The sequence below is a fragment of the Globicephala melas genome, chromosome 9, assembly GCF_963455315.2.
Source record: "Globicephala melas chromosome 9, mGloMel1.2, whole genome shotgun sequence".
Lineage (NCBI taxonomy): Eukaryota > Metazoa > Chordata > Mammalia > Artiodactyla > Delphinidae > Globicephala > Globicephala melas.
The window spans coordinates 48280742-48297331 of record NC_083322.1 but is presented as its reverse complement, the minus strand read 5'-3'; positions in this window follow the sequence as shown (position 1 = coordinate 48297331).

The following is a 16590-nucleotide window of genomic DNA, read 5'->3' as shown; positions in this document are numbered from 1 at the left end:
GCTCGCACCCAGGCTTCTTGGTGGCGGCAGCAGCAGCCTTAGCGTCTCATGCCCGTCCCTGGGGTCTGCGCTTTTAGCCACGGCTCGCGCCAGTCTCTGGAGCTCCTTTAAGCAGCGCTCTTAATCCCCTCTCCTCGCGCACCAGGAAACAAAGAGGGAAGAAAAAGTCTCTTGCCTTTTCGGCAGGTCCAGACTTTTCCCCGGAATCCCTCTCGGCCAGCCGTGGTGCACTAATCCCCTGCAGGCTGTGTTCACGCCGCCAACCCCAGTCCTCTCCCGGTGCTCCGACCGAAGCCCGAGCCTCAACTCCCAGCCCCGCCCGCCCCGGCAGGTGAGCAGACAAGCCTCTCGGACTGGTGAGTGCCGGTCGGCCCTGATCCTCTGTGCGGGAATCTCTCCACTTTGTCCCCCGCACCCCTGTTGCTGTGCTCTTCTCTGCGGCTTGGAAGCTTTCCCCCTCCGCCAGCCGCAGTCTCTGCCCGCGAAGGGGCTTCCTAGTGTGTAGAAACCTCTCCTCCTTCACAGCTCCCTCCCAATGGTGCAGGTCCCGTCCCTATCCTTTTGTCTCTGTTTATTCTTTTTTCTTTTGCCCTACCCAGGTATGTGGGGAGTTTCTTGTGTTTTGGGAGGTCTGAGGTCTTCTGCCAGCGTTCGTAGGTGTTCTGTAGGAGTTGTTCCACGTGTAGATGTATTTCTGGTGTATCTGTGTGGAGGAAGGTGATCTCCGCGTCTTACTCTTCCGCCATCTTCCCGGAAGCAAAAAACCCCTGTGTTATTTTTATAATGAGAAAAAAGTTGGTTTTAATATTTAAAAAGTTCAGGAAGGTATATTCCAAAACGTTAACAGCTTTTTTTTTCTGGATGGTAGGATTGTGGGTAATTTAAATTTTCTTCTTTGGGCTTTATTTCTTCCTATTTTTATATAATGATAACTGCTATTTTTGTGATAGAGGTGAAACAATTTCACAATAACTGTTATTAAAATTAATTCCACCACTCAGAAAGAAATATTGCCAATATTTTGGTGTGTATCATTTAAGTCTTCTTCCCTATGTCTAGACAGAGTTTTTTTTTTTTTTTTTTTTTCAGTTTGCAGGCCTCTCACTGTTGTGGCCTCTCCCGTTGCGGAGCACAGGCTCCGGACGCGCAGGCTCAGCAGCCACGGCTCACGGGCCCAGCCGCTCCGCGGCATGTGGGATCTTCCCAGACCGGGGCACGAACTCGCGTCCCCTGCATCGGCAGGCGGACTCTCAACCACTGCGCCACCAGGGAAGCCCTAGACAGAGTTTTTAAAAAATTGTTGTAGTCACACTGTATTGAAGCCTTATTATTATTATTTTTAAATTAATTTATTTATTTATTTTTGGCTGCATTGGGTCTTTGTTGCTGCGCGCGGGCTTTCTCTAGTTGCGGTGAGCGGGGGCTACTCTTCTTTGCGGTGCGCGGGCTTCTCATTGTGGTGGCTTCTCTTGTTGTGGAGCATGGGCTCTAGGGCCCGTGGGCTTCAGTAGTTCGGGCGCCTGGGCTTTGTAGTTGTGTCTCACGGGCTCTAGAGCGCAGACGCAGTAGTTGTGGCACGTGGGCTTAGTTGCTCCGCCGCTCGTGGGATCTTCCCGGACCAGGGCTTGAACCCGTGTCCCCTGCTTTGGCAGGCAGATTCTTAACCACGGTGCCACCAGGAAAGCCCTGAAGCTTTATTTTTAAACTTACCCACACATCTTAAACATCTTTCTCCACGATTAAGATTTTGTCCACAAAATCAGTTTAAATGACTCCCTAGTACTCCACTGTACAACTATAACATAGTTTATTTAAACAATTCACTGTTGTTGGACATTTATGTTGTTTCATACTATCATCATTGTTAGTAAAACTAATGACTATTTCCTTTGAGCAAATTCCTAGATCATTTTTTTTTTTGCATGCCCATTTGTAAGGCCTTGTATTCATATTGGAAATCCAAAATATAAGGTTCTGTTGGTAGAATCACCACAATGGGAACTTGAATGAAGTGGGGACCTGAGAGGGAACAGGAGAAAAATATTATGGTTATGGAGGACCACAAGTCTGGGTTGGGTAATGAGGCCTGTGTAAACTATACCAAGGTAAATACTGGTAAAGCCATGACAGCCTAGGATGAGGCGAAGAGTTATGTTCTTGCTGTGGACACCTGTACCCATCATCCAAAATCCAAAATTTCTTCTTGGCTTTGACTCTTTTGCCCAGGCTCTTCACTTGAGTTCCTGATCCAACGCTCAGTCTCGCTGTGTTTTAAATTTCTGTGTCACTATTGCTTAGGGCTGCATTGCAATTTGTTTAGGTTGTGTCCTATGCTTTCTAGGGGACACCACTCATTGTAGTTTGTGAGTTGTACTGTCTGCACCACACAAGGGCACAACTCCAATGCAGTGGTCTTGCTCCTAATACTATTCCCATTCACTTTAGAAGGTTGGTGCTATTATGAATGTAATAGAAACTCTGGATGGAATTTCGGACAGAACAGTTCCTTGAAACTCAAACTATCTAGGTTTCCTACAAATCTTTTTTTTTTTTTTTTCATTTGCCTCGGGAACCAGCTGAAATCAGAAGCATTAAGTATAACTGATCTTAAAATACATTAAAGATAGAAAAAAGATCCAAGTACCTGGTGTGCAGTCTAACTGTCCCAAATACTAAAATTTTATGTTCATCCATTATACTTTCCTCTTAGAATAAAAACATCTGAATGTAATAGTAAAGCAGCAGGGACTCACCAAAGAGTGAAGTTATCACCTGCCTGCAGGAGAGGAGACATTTAAAAGCACTCTCTTCCTTGTGACCCTCTCTATTATAAAAGTTTCATGATAAATCCATCCCCAGCTCATGCCTAGGGTGATTTAAATATATGGCAGCAGAGTCTCCGGTGGTCAATTGAGGGATAATGAGTTGTAGAACAACCAAAGTGAACCGAAAAATCTTCTTAGTTCAAGCTTTTTGTTCTTCCTTTTTGAAGAGATGGACACATTAATTGCAAAGGAAAATAACAGATGAAGAGGAAAGGGAGGAAGAGAGGCTAAGTGAAAAGACTGAGTCTAGGCTTTGTGCTTACATCCAAATAAACACCAAGTAGTGTGCTAAAAATTCTGTATAGCACACAGCATATTCCATGTTGAATGTCCAAATGGAACATTTCTAACATCTTCCAGTGTTGATCATAAGCAAAGAAGTGTATTTGGCATAAAGAAATATTTGGGTATATTTTGTGAAGTGGGAGATAACAGAAGATTCACCTCTGAGATCTGCCTGTCCCACTATGTATGCACACACACACACACACATACACACACATTCACAGTTGTTATGACTTTCCACCTCTCTATACTTTTAAATATACCAAAGGCCTTGAGGTTGGAAATCTTCCTACCCTTCCCTCTCAGGTCTCCCTTCTCCTCTCTGTGAGTACAATCACCAAGTATAATCAGCTTCAGAATGATGCCTTTCCTTTCAAAATACATGGACAATGATAAAAAATTTATTTTTCATTTGTGACATTTTATCTGTGAGTAACTTTGAACACTCATCTTTGTCATATGTTTAGGAGTACTTGGCAATAGGCATCCTCAAGAAAAATAAAGCAGAAGTCTGGAAGCTTGAATATTGAGTATTTTATACTATTTTCTAGACCACAACAAATTCCTATAAGGCAAGGAGAGTGTCTGATTTATGAAGAAAGTATTTCTCTGTTACATATCCTTGGAATCCAAAGAGCCAGGGATTCAAAGTGAAAACATATATATGTTCTCTTAGACTTTATATTCTTAGAGAGAGGAGAGAGAGAGGAAGAAAGGGAGGAAGAAGAAAGAAAAGTAACAAAAATAATAACCCCTTAAGCATTGGAACACAGTAGTTCTTAATAAAAGTCTTTTGTATTTACCACACTCTCTGAATGATTTTAAGATTTTTCTCTTTATCTCTATTTTAATTATGACATGCTTTTGGCATGGTTTTCTTTGAGTTTCTAGTGCTTAGGGTTTATTGAGCTTCCTGGATCTGTGGGTAATGAAATTTGGAAAAATTTCATCCTCATTTCTTTACATATTTTTTCTGCCTCACTCCCTCCTTCAGGGATTCCAGTTACATATATGTTAGGCCTCTTGAAGTTGTCACACAGTTCACAGATGCTCTTTCCTTTTAGTTTTTCCTCTCCGTGTTTCATTTTAAATAGTTCCTATTGCTGTGTCTTTAAGTTCACAAATTCTTCCTTCTGCCATGTCTAATCTGCTGTTAATGCCATCCAGTGTACTTTGTATCTCAGACATTGTAGTTTTCATCTCTAGAAGTTTGATTTAGGTCTTCTTTTCTTGGCACGTGATGTTTTGTGCTGTCACTTTTTAAAGACTTATTTTGAAATAATTTTAGACTTAAAAATGAATTCAAAGAAAATTAAGTGCCTTGGAATGGTTTGATCCTTTCAGGTCTTGTTTTTAAGCTTTTTTAGACAAGACCAGAGCTTTAGCCTAGGGCTAAAAAAAAAAAAAAGCCCACTCCTGAGGCAAAACACTTCTGAGTACTCTCCCAAATGCCCCATGAATTATGAGTTTCTCCACTCTGGCTGGTGGGAAGAGGAACTACTTCAGCTCCTGGATGATTTCTGGAGATTATTTCCTCTAATCCTCATGTGCTTCTTTTCTCAGCTGTAGGCACTTTCCTTACTACAGGGCACTAATCAGTACTTAGTGTGAGAGCTTGCTCAAGGGCAAGTCCTCTGTAAATCTGTGAAGCTCTCTATGCAGTTTTCTCTTCTCTGGTACTCTGTTCTGTGTACTGTAGCTGCCTTGGCCTCCCTGTATTCCCAGTTCTCCCCAATGGAGGGAGATCTTGGGGTTTTCCTTGGGGTTTTTCCTGGGTTCCCCCTCCCTATGCCAGAGCCAGGTCGTAGAAGACTGAGGTAATTTCAGGACTCATTTCATATGTTTTCCATCTTTCAGGGATCGCTGCTCTTCATTGTCTTATGCCCAATGTCTTGAAAACTATATTTTGCATTTTTGTTTGTTTTTTACTGTGTCACGGCCAGAGCGAAGTCAGTAAATGTAATAAATATTTTTTGAATGAATGAATAAACTCTGTATCCTGTCCTATGGTGGGAGTTATTAAAATGTTTTTACTGAAAATTGTTCTGTTCCTTGGAAAGCTGGATCCGAAGAGAACAGTAGTTCCTAATGGCAAAGAAGTTGGAACTATTTGACCATTTTGTCAGGAAACTTTGCTGTAACAGATGACCTCCAACCATTTAGTTTCCAAAATCCCAGGGGCCTGATGGGTCCAGCTTGGACCACATGCTCTTCTCTTGGCTTGAGAGTGCAGTGTGCCTTGGTTGACAATCCTATCAAAGCTGCTTACTGTGACAGGAAGGTAAGGCGCCAAAAAGAAAGCAGGGGTACTCTGTCCAAACAAAGGAGATGGAATCTGTGTAGCCAGACAAATAAATGTGTCCTGCCAGGAGTCATTTATGAAGAGGTTTATTGGATTTTTTAGTAATGAAATCTTATTAGCTTATGATACCATGGACTTGCAGGTAAATGACTGCTGATCCCTTTTCATGTGTTCTAAAACATTTCTAATGATATAATTCTCAGATGATTGATGTTTCATCCTATTATTAGGAGAATTTAGACATATATGCCCTGCTACACACACTTGGCTTCTTTTCTGAACTTTTAAAAATGCTCTTATACCTAACATATTTTGGCAGCAGGATGGCTACAAGATAGGGCAAGCCTAGAGGCCTCTGGTCTGGGAACCAGGCCAGGTTGGGTCAGGCAGAGAGCTTGATGTGAGGGTAAGAGGTTAGGAGTGCAAAGGTTCAGAAAGAATAGTTGGAAATGTGTGTGTGTGTGTGTGTGGTGTTGGAATCCAGAGAGCATGATTAAGATCTAGACCTGGGGTGTCTGCAGTACCCCAGATGGGCAGATGGATGAATCACAGCATGTGGGCAGAAACAGAGACTAAGCATACAGGTACAATCCAAACTGAGCTTAAAGGAATAAGCAAAGAACTTATCCTCTAAGTTCTGTGAGATGAGGAACCATAGCACAGTGTCGGTTCACATGGGAAGACATACCCAGCACCTGAACTTCTTGTGATCTTTGAGGTTGGGCCGTTTGTTCCCTGGTGGCTAGTGATTAAGGCATTGATGCCCTGTGGGTTCCTTACAATTCTAGCATCTGTTTGTTTCTTAAGTAGCTTAGCTGGTCCTTAAACTTGTGCCTGTGGCAGGACACCTGCATGTCACGGTGCTCTTTATGAAATCTCATAAAGTATTGATATGACAAAATATGTAATTTTGTGCTAAATCAGATATCACCTTATTTGGATTCTTGTACAGACATGTAGTAATATGTGTTAAAGAGTTAAGAAGAACTTGAGATTAAAACTCAAAAAATAAGAAAACATGCATTATCTGGGTTTTTGTTTTGTGAAAATGGAAAAAACATAATCTTTTCATCTTTCATTAGTGGAATACTTTGATTTAACTTGTATAACACTGGGGTTCTGTGTGAGTAAACGTCAAGAACACTGAGAAGGGTGCAGTCCTTTTTCTTAAAGAAAAGCTTTTAATTGCAATATAATATATTTATATATTACATATATTTACATATCCATATTACTGTGGATATATAGTTACTATAAATCCATAGTTCACCCCCTGCACTGTATGGATCTATGTACTGCTCAAACTGCCTTTAAGAAAGAACTTATTTTCCAGTTGTAAGGAGTGTGGTCAGCTGACAGCTTCTCATTGTTCATTCCTTCAGGTCTGCTTTTGAGCTGCTCTTCTCAAGGTGGCCCCAGCCAAGACCAGGTAAGGCTTTTTACAAAGGGTTAGTCATTTCTACCTACCATGGAATCCCTCCAATGAATAACTTTTGCTGTGGAGCTCCGAATGAGCTGGTAGATTCCTTGCCAGCTCTGCCTGATGGTCTGACAGCTCTTCCTGCAAGTCCTACTTCTTCCCTTTTCCTCACCAATGTTACTCTCTAATAAACCTTTTGCACCCTCTCTCCACCTCGGCACCTGCCTCTGACCCAGCTGACGGACAAGTGCACATATCACAAGTGTACAGCTTGATGCATTTTTATAAAGTGAACACACTCATGTAACCAGCACATTATGAAGAAGATTATAAACAGCACTCTAGAAGTCTCCTTTTGCTACCTGCCTTCCAGTCATTACCCCGCTTCTAAGGGTAACCACGATCCTAACTCTTTAACATCCTGGATTAGTTTGTCTGGTAGTACTTCATGTAAATGAAATTTTAGTGTATCTCTTTTGTTTGACTTCTTTTGCTCAAGATTATGCATTCATTTCAATTCTTTTAAGTACATAATAGTTGAGGTCTAAGTTTTCAAGTGAATGTTTGTACTTTTTCATCTTTCCACTCTTGTTTACTTTCTCTGTCTCTTTGTTTCTCTGTCTCTGTCTCTCTTACACACACACACACACACACACACACACACACACACACACACACACACACACACACACACACACACACACACACACACACACACACACACACACACACACACACACACCACACAGAAAACAGTGAATCTTTTCCAGTTCAATTTCCAATCTGATGTAGAATATATGTGTGACAATAGTAAAAATTTCACAGTATGTTCAAAATACTAAATTAGCAAAATTAAGATAGGCTGGAATTGTCCATGCCTCTATTTGTCTCAAGCTTACCAGGTTTCTCTAGTTTAGCTTCCACTAGATCTGAGTCATGAGAGATAGATCACCTTTCAATACTATTCCAGAGGACAGTGACTGGTTTCAAATGACTACCGATGGACCATTGATACTGCACCTATGTTAAGCAGATCTTTCCCGAGTTTTAGTTTAATCAGTTCCCCAGCTCTGCCCTAGAGAAGTGGGGATCTTATTACAGAATCTTTTTTTGTTCAATTCTAAAGACATTTCTTTGCTCATTAACTGCCTCCTGGTTCAATAGCTTCTAGAAAAACTCCTCTTTCTCAAGTTGCTTGATGGTCTAGGATTTCACTATATGTCTTGAAAGAATTTCCACCTCTTGATTCTTACTCCCTACCCAATTTAGGAGCATTCTTGAAAATAATAAAAGGAAATTTAAAGGCATTTCTCCTACTTGAGTATGTGCACTTATGTATATTATAGAGTCCTCTGGTGAGAGGACATCTTCCAAGGTGTTTTTGTTTGTAGCTCTCTTGTTGGTGGGATTATTTTCAAACCATTTCTCCCTGGAGCAGAGAACATCTTGCTACAGATTGCTGTACTTTTGCATATGATTTTGTTTCAAACTCTTGAAACCAAAATGTTAGTTTAGTATAGTTAGCCTTCTCTTTCCATCCTTGCAAGCATTCCTAAATCTTCATGTTAGAAAGACAAATGAGATCAGCGTTCTTCTACCTTAGAAAATCAGTTTTTTCCTAATGCAGTGATATGTCAGTAATATTGACCAGATATAAACTCTCTATTGGCTTTCTTTGGGGAATCAAATGCTGCACTATTCAGAGTAAACTTCAATAGAATGAATTGAATTCATATAAAAGCCTTTTATGTTTATATGTTTAAAAATCTAAATAGTGACTCTAAAGAGAGGGTAAATGATGTGAATTTCTTCCCAAGATTTTAAAAGGTTTCTGTTTTTATGACTCACACTAGAAGTAGAGTCTGTTATGAAGTGGATTATGTGTGAATGTAGGTAATTTCTTTGAGATCTGATCTGTGAGCAATAATGAAGTTTCATAGCCTTTAGCAGGGTTATATTTAATTAAATGTAGAATCTTACTATTTTAGAACTATAAATGACCTTAAAAATAATCTAAGGTAACTGCCCCTCCCTTTGCACACCTTCACAGATGGGGAAGCTGACACAGAGAACTGGAAAACAATTGACCATGTCACCCAGCTGACAGATCTGGGGCTTTTCATATTGTCCACACTTTAGGGACTCTGACTAGCCTGGACAATTGTTTTCCAGAGGTTGTTAGTGTTGTAACCTTGAATTTACATATTTTCAGTAAAGAAATGACTGACATCCAAGGGTCATCTCATTTACCTCAACATTTAATGTTATTCTAACCTATTCTAACAAGTTTCTCAGTCAATGTCCATAAACATGCATTTAAAAAATCCAAACTGTGCTGGATGAACCAGATTTAGGCCCTGCCTTCAGGGAGTGCAGAATCAAGAGGAGTTGTGATGATCACAACACCACGTGAAGAGTGTGTTGATAGACGAAAGTTACAGAGGGACCATTAACCCCAACTTGAAGGGGGCCTGAGGAAACAGGAGCGGACAAGAGCACTTCAAGGAATGGGCAGAGTGTGCCGGGTTCAAGAGTCACACCTGTGAGTCTACAGGGAAAAGTGATTTTAAATTTACCATGGAGAAAACCAGAAGGGAAAACAACAGAAGTGGAGAACTTGATCTAAGGTTAAGAAAACCAATAAGCTCTGGATGGGAAGTCTGGAAACCCAGATTGTCTTCCTGGCTCTGCTGGTAACTGGCTGTACGACCTGGGCACGTCACATAACCTCTCTTGACCCCGGGTTCTTCACCTGAACAAAAAGGACTGTGGGGTGATATCCAGAGTTCCTCAGACTCTAACATCTGAGGATTCTGTCAGTCTAGGTAGCTTTATGCACTTATGCTTACTACTTGAGGACATGTAATAAATAAAATTTCTGAATTCTGTCCCATCCTGATCAGAATTAGATTACTAATTAATAAAACTGATTTAGAGAGGCATAGGCAATGCAGACTTTCCACTGTCTTCCTTACCTTTTCTAAGGGGAAGGAGAATAAATATTTATAATTTATTGTGTTTCAGGTATTTTATTTAACCATTAAAATGATATTGCAGGCTAGGGATTACTATTTTCATTTTACAAATGAGGAAAGTGGGGCCCACAGAATTTAAGTCATTTGCTCTTCCATATACATTAACAGTGGTGCTGCTGGGATTTGAACCCAAGTCCATATACATTAATCCACTCAAACAAGTTCAAGAAAGAAGCACTTTATGTAAGAATTAACATGGATCTTCATGGAATTCCATGAGTACAGCTAGAAAAGGACCAGGACCTTACAAAGTCCAGAACTCTAGGGCATTTCTGGATCCAAGGTAGCCCTTATGACCCAAGGACCAGGAGTCTATGATCCTTACTCTGATGTTCCATCAGTGATGTGATTTGACCAACAATCAGGGTATCTATTTATCTTTGTCTCTGATTATGACTAGCTCCAAAGCACTTATTCTTTTCATCTACTTTATCCTTTAAAAAATTCATAGTTTTTGATTTCTCATGGTTTTGGCTTAATCATAACTTCAGCTTGCCAGGACCCCTCGCAGCTCCTACTCTACCTCCCTCTCATGACCCCTACACTACTTCATGGCTGCCTTTTCTACATTCTTTAAATTTCTACTCTTTCTCCTAATTGCCTACATTACTCCATGTTTCCCAAACAAAATTACCAAGGAACTGGCCCAGCTCATCTTTCGTGTGAGCAATGTGAAACACAAACCTCCAAGCACACCCAGATCAACAGTGGGCACCTGACTCAGAGAAGACAATTCAGTGGCTAACCAATGACTTATGACAGAGCTTGGAATGAAAATACTAGTAAGACTTATAATTCGTTGCCTGAAAGCTTATTTTTTTTTAGGAGGAAGTCTATGGGAGTCCACTCAATATGTTAACAAGTAAGCTGAAAGAACAAGAGAATTAATGCCCCCCAAAGCAGCGCTCAACCAAAGATGAATGGGGATTGACAGACATGTTCCTGAGTTGCTCCTGCTGGAGCACTTCTAGGTGCTGAGAGTAGTAAATGACTTGATAAAGCACCCCATTTTGGCTCCCTTCCCTTCCCTGATTAATTTCCCACCCCCTATTGGCAGTTCCTGGGATCACCTCCTAAGTGTACTATTTGTATTTTAATCCTTGACCCAGGTTCTATTTCTGGGGGAACCCAAACCAAGATCCTTCCCTGTTGTGTGTGTGGGGTACACATCAATTAACATCTAATAGGTCCTGAGAAATGTTGATCCAAGGTACACGAGAGCTAGGAAAAATGACCTTTATCTCAAACTAGTTGAATTTCCTGAGACTTGTTGATAGCCAAATGAATAGCTCAAGTATTTTTGATTCAAGGTGTTATTCACTGGGAATAATTTGACATATATGAGGATCCTTGAATCTTAGGTGTGTAACCATTCCATTTTTATTTTGCCTCTGTGTTACTCTCACTGAAACACAGTTTACATTGTATTCTTTTGTATCTTCTTACACATCTCACAAGGAAGACATAGTAGAGCATTTTTCTCAGCATGACTGTAAATCCTGGTTGTGCTTTTGAGCTGGATCATTTTAGGTGTGATTCTGGGGACTCTACGAATTACCACAAACATCTTTGTGATGTTAACAGAGGCAGAGACACAGTTTGGTCTGTCAGTATAAGAACTTTCTCCATTGTAAGATTTAGAAGCATAATGGTTTTCCAAGACTACATTTATTATACAAAGCTTTTAACTAATAGATTTCTGACCATTTCATTATTCTGATTTCTGAATTTTTAATCACATGTTATTATTAAAATACTGAGGTGATTCAGGAGAGGGGTGAATTTGGAGAGAGGAGACCTAAATTTGTTTCCTGACTTCAACAGTTACCAGTATGACCTCAGGTGATGAATCAACTCTTCTGAGTCTTAGTTTCACTACCTGTACAGTGGAAATATTATCTACCTCACAGATACCTCGAAGCTCGCTGTGAGGATTAAATAAACTTGGATGCAAGGGAGAGTGCTTTGTAAACAATTAAGATCCATACGTGAGAGATATTTTAAAAGAGGAGAAATAATCTGCCATTTATGTAAACAAAAATAACCATGCTCGAGGAGGCTGCAAGGAAAAACACCTGGAAGAATTAGAGTGTATGAGTAGGTTTTCAGTGAAACAAAGCTGATTGATGAACAATCTCAACAAAGTTAGTCTCTTCAAACTTTTTTTAAAATTAATATGCTCAGGAGGGGGTTTAGATGTACAAATGTGTCACCTGTTCTTTCAACTTCTGAGCTTAGGAAGGGGTACACTGGCCTGAGACTAATTAAGAAGCATGTAGACTTATGTTTTAACACAGTTAAGTCTGGAAACCAAAGGTCTTCACCATCACAGCAGGCTTGCTCTCTTCATTATGACCAAGTTCACACAAGGTCCTGTTACCTGGTGAGAAAGCTTGGTCACCTATTTAAGTTCTAACTAGCTCAAACCTGTGCACTTTTCCAAATGGCCTACCAGAAAAACATAATTTTCTTAACTAATAAGTTACTGGATCTCAGTTTCTCTCCCTTCACTCTCATCCCTTCAGAGACTGAATCTTCCATTTCCAGCCTTGGTCCTGAACTTCAGTGGCTCACATTGAAGGAGGCTCTGTTGACCGTGAGCTCGAGAATTTGTTATGTGTTTTAATATGGATGTCATTAAAATATAACATTTACCCGCTGAGAACATTATACTATTTATGAAACTGTACAATTTCAATAACTAAACTTAGCAAGATTTTATTGCTCTCCCCACCTGTAATCACAGAAGTGCTGACTCATCATTCTAGAACCACAGCTTACCGGTATGCAGCTTCACTAAAATCTGCACCAAGTCTTGTTTTTCCATCATTTCTGTGTAACCCTTTTTTTTCGTAAACAACCCCTTTCTAAAAGATTATAATTAATTAAAGGCTCAAATTAACACCAGGAAAACTTTCATCTCACAAAATTCTCAGTGCCGCCATGGTTAGAAAGAACTATATTTCTAATACTATGATGATAAATTAAAATTCATGATTGTCTTTTAAAATTTTATAGTTTTTTAATGAATCTTTTTTTAAGATAAATTTATTTATTTTTGGCTGCATTGGGTCTTCATTGCTGCATACTGGCTTCTGCTCTTTGTTGCAGTGCGCGGGCTTCTCATTGCAGTGGCTTCTCTTCTTGCGGAGCACGGGTTCTAAGCGCGCAGGCTTCAGTAGTTGTGGCACGTGGGCTCGGTAGTTGTGGCTCACAGGCTCTAGAGTGCAGGCTCAGTAGTTGTGGCTCATGTGCCTAGTTGCTCCGTGGCATGTGGGATCTTCCTGGACCAGGGCTCGAACCCACGTCCCCTGCATTGGCAGGTGGATTCTTAACCACTGCACCCCCAGGGAAGCCCAAAATTTTATAGGTATTTTAACAGTCAATTTTGCTTTCTCTGAAGATATACCAAAAGAAGTCTTTGATGTACTGAAGTGATTTCTTCCTTATTTCCTTACCCTCTACTCTGGCTTATGTATTTTATTTTATGTTATACACACACAATTTTTTCTAAGTATCAGTCCATTTTTATTGGAATGTTTAAGTGATTTTGTATTTCTCTTAAGGTCCTTTAGACATAGTCAAATAACCATTTATACTGCATTACATCTTGATTCCCCCCCCCAAAAAAGGGAGGGGGAATAAAGAGTGCCACATAGAAATGGACAAATAGTTCACCTGATCCCATTTTCACTTTGAACCGCAGTTGACATGAATACAGTTAAGGTGAGAGGAAGGTATGAGAACAGCAGAAAAAGTTAATTGTGCACCAGAGAGTGCTATATTTATATCTCACCAACTTATTGTTAGTATATTGAGGGCATGAGAAAAGTCTTCCTGTCTTCAACTGTGGTGTGAGTGTATGTACAGAAATGTGAGGATTGGTAGAGTTACCAGTCACTAATACCATTCTGATGTCTAGAAGTTTTACATCATTTAAAATTTTTTACTAAGCTGTTCACCTCAATCATACCCTGAAGCAGTTATTTCCACAGGTTAATAATGTGTTACATAAAGAACGACTTCCTTTTTATTCTTGGTGAATTTGCCTTTTAATTTCATTTAGTGACCATTTTGTCTTACATGATGGAATGGTGTAGATTTAAATGAACTCTCCAAAGATTGATAAAAATCGATGTCTGTTCACCACGCTTTGAACTATACTTCAACCTGATAAATGAAATTTGCTGTTTTCTTTTAAAAGGGAGGATCATAAAGAATATTTGATTATTTTGGTAAAGACAGGCTTCCCTTTGTAAAAAAGATGGTATATTATGGAATGACATTTATAACCTAATGTTATTTAGATAAAGTGGGGGGAAAAAAACCCAGCAAGACCTCAATGAGGGAAACAAATCTAGAAAATATGGAAATCTGATAAAATATAAGGCAACCATTTTCGTCTTGTTCTGTGGGAACTTGTCGTTACCTGCTGGGGAAGTCTGGCAGGTCTGTTCAGACAGAGGCTGGCAAATGCATTTATTAATCATTTCAGGAAAGATGAAGAAGGCCTTCAAAGACAACACTCTCTCCTTGGCTTCACAGGATCTTTTAAGGTTTTACTGTTAATAAGATTAAATAGGAGATGGGCAGTAAAGATATTGGAGCAGAGTTTATTATGAGAAAAAGTACACATTAAGAATCGGGCTCCTCCACCACTTAGTTCAGCATTCTGTACACATTCTTCCATTCAGATTTTTTTATTGCTGTTTGCTTAGGGAAAAAAAGTCCCTGGTGAAAGAATGTGGGCATGAGTACATTAGCTGCCTCTCTGGTGCTCTGTCTGCTGTGCGGGGCCACTACAGCTTTGTAGTTGTCTGCTGGTCAGGGTTGTAGGCCGTTGCTGGCTACAAACCAATCTTCTCCTTACAAATAAAGGAGTCATCTGCCAGCATTGTATTTGTTGAGGCTCTTCGAAGCCAAGCAGGACTGCCCTGGATGGAGGGGATGAGGAGAAGTTTATAATAGGATCAGTTTTGTTTGCAATTTGTTTCTAATAGATGCCAATAAGCCAGTTAACTAGGCTCCAGTTAATGGACATTTTATTGTTTCTCCCCCTGCTGTGCACATGACCTCTCCTTAGAAGCATTTGCAGTGCCCGAAAGCATGGATCTGCCGCCTGGTAGCCCAGCGCTCTCTCCACTCTAGAAAACTTGTTCACCAGCCCCAGGCTGCAGACCAGGCCAAAATACTTTGATCAGCCTGTCATGGGAAATTTACAGCAACATTCGGGCTTTTGTTCCATGTGTATTTCTCCAAATACAATATCTCCCTCAAGAAATCAATGATAAGCTGTTAAACTAAAGAGCATGGTAACATCCACAGAGCAGTAAATTAATGGTCTTTTGTGGATAGATGGTTACAGATTTCATCATAAAAAATGGATAAAAGATTACATATCACGTAGAGCGAAACTTTTAATAACTCAACATGACTTTTCTTAATGGGTTTTATTCATTTTAATCATTATAGTGTCAATGATGATTATAGCCTTATTAGATTGTAGTGATTGAGGGGACTGTTTATGAGATATTGAAAATCTCAGGCTGCTCAGAATAGCCCAGCAGCCCGTGTGGGTTTGATGTGTAAGTTTATCTGGAGGAGTAGGGCTTGTCAGGAGAGTTTCAATTAATACTTTTACTAAATTGCTCCTGTCTTTAGTGACCTAGGTCACAGATGACTTAAGGATTCCACAACATCAGCTTTTCAAAATAGTTGAGCTGCAGTAGTGTAGATCAAAGAAGGTTCTGAGTGAGCGTGTGTGTTTAAATAAGGTAGGGCCAGGAAAGGCCTCGGACAAAAGTGGCATAAGTCCCTCTACCTCATTCTGCAGCCAGGAGAGTCCTCATTCTGCCTTATAGTTCCTCCCCAGAAAGGAGGTACTTGAATAACAGGATATAAATTTGGCCACAAGAATTTGGAAGGTTAAATTCTCAGTTTTTCTCTTAATCTCTGGACACATGATTAAAATGTAAGCCAGGACTCTATTAGTGATTAATAAGGTGTTATTCCAGAGAAATGCCCCAGGACCCTGTCATCCTAGGAAAATTATAGTAACTAAGGTGTAAATGTAACAAAAAAAACAAAAAGAACCCTACAAATGAACACCTTCAATGAGACCATGATCAAAATACCATCCACCTGATATCCTCTTGATTTAGTATTGATTCTTTAGAATGTCTATTTCCATTACGAACAATTCTGTCACCTATCAGTTATTCCAAATGTTTCACTATAATGGAAGTCATATAGAGCAGGCCCAGTAGAAGCAGTGCATCATGGTGTCGTAGCAGGAGACCTGGTTTGCATTTGGGCTACCCTCCTTTAGCAGCAGTGTTCTGGGGGGCAAGTCACTTGAACTGTCCCAGCCTCCATAGGAATAAGAATAATACCTGTTTTGCTTATCTCTTTTACAAGGTGATTAAGATAATCAAATAAGCCCACATCTGTGCTTAAGAAACCTATGTTTTCCAGTTAATCTTTAGAGCTCCACTAAGATCCAGGAGCCAGAGGACCTGGCTTTTGTACAGGGTTCAGCAATAGGTAGAAAATATCAAGTGGTTTGATGAAGATCTGGAAAAATCAAATTCAGTCTTCATTTAATTGATTTAGCCCTAATTATTTGAAAAAAGAACAATGAAAGTCAAGAGAAACCTAGAAGAGCTTCTCTTTCTTTTTCTGGAGGGAGAAGAGGTGGATATTTGAGTTCAAAAGGATAGTACA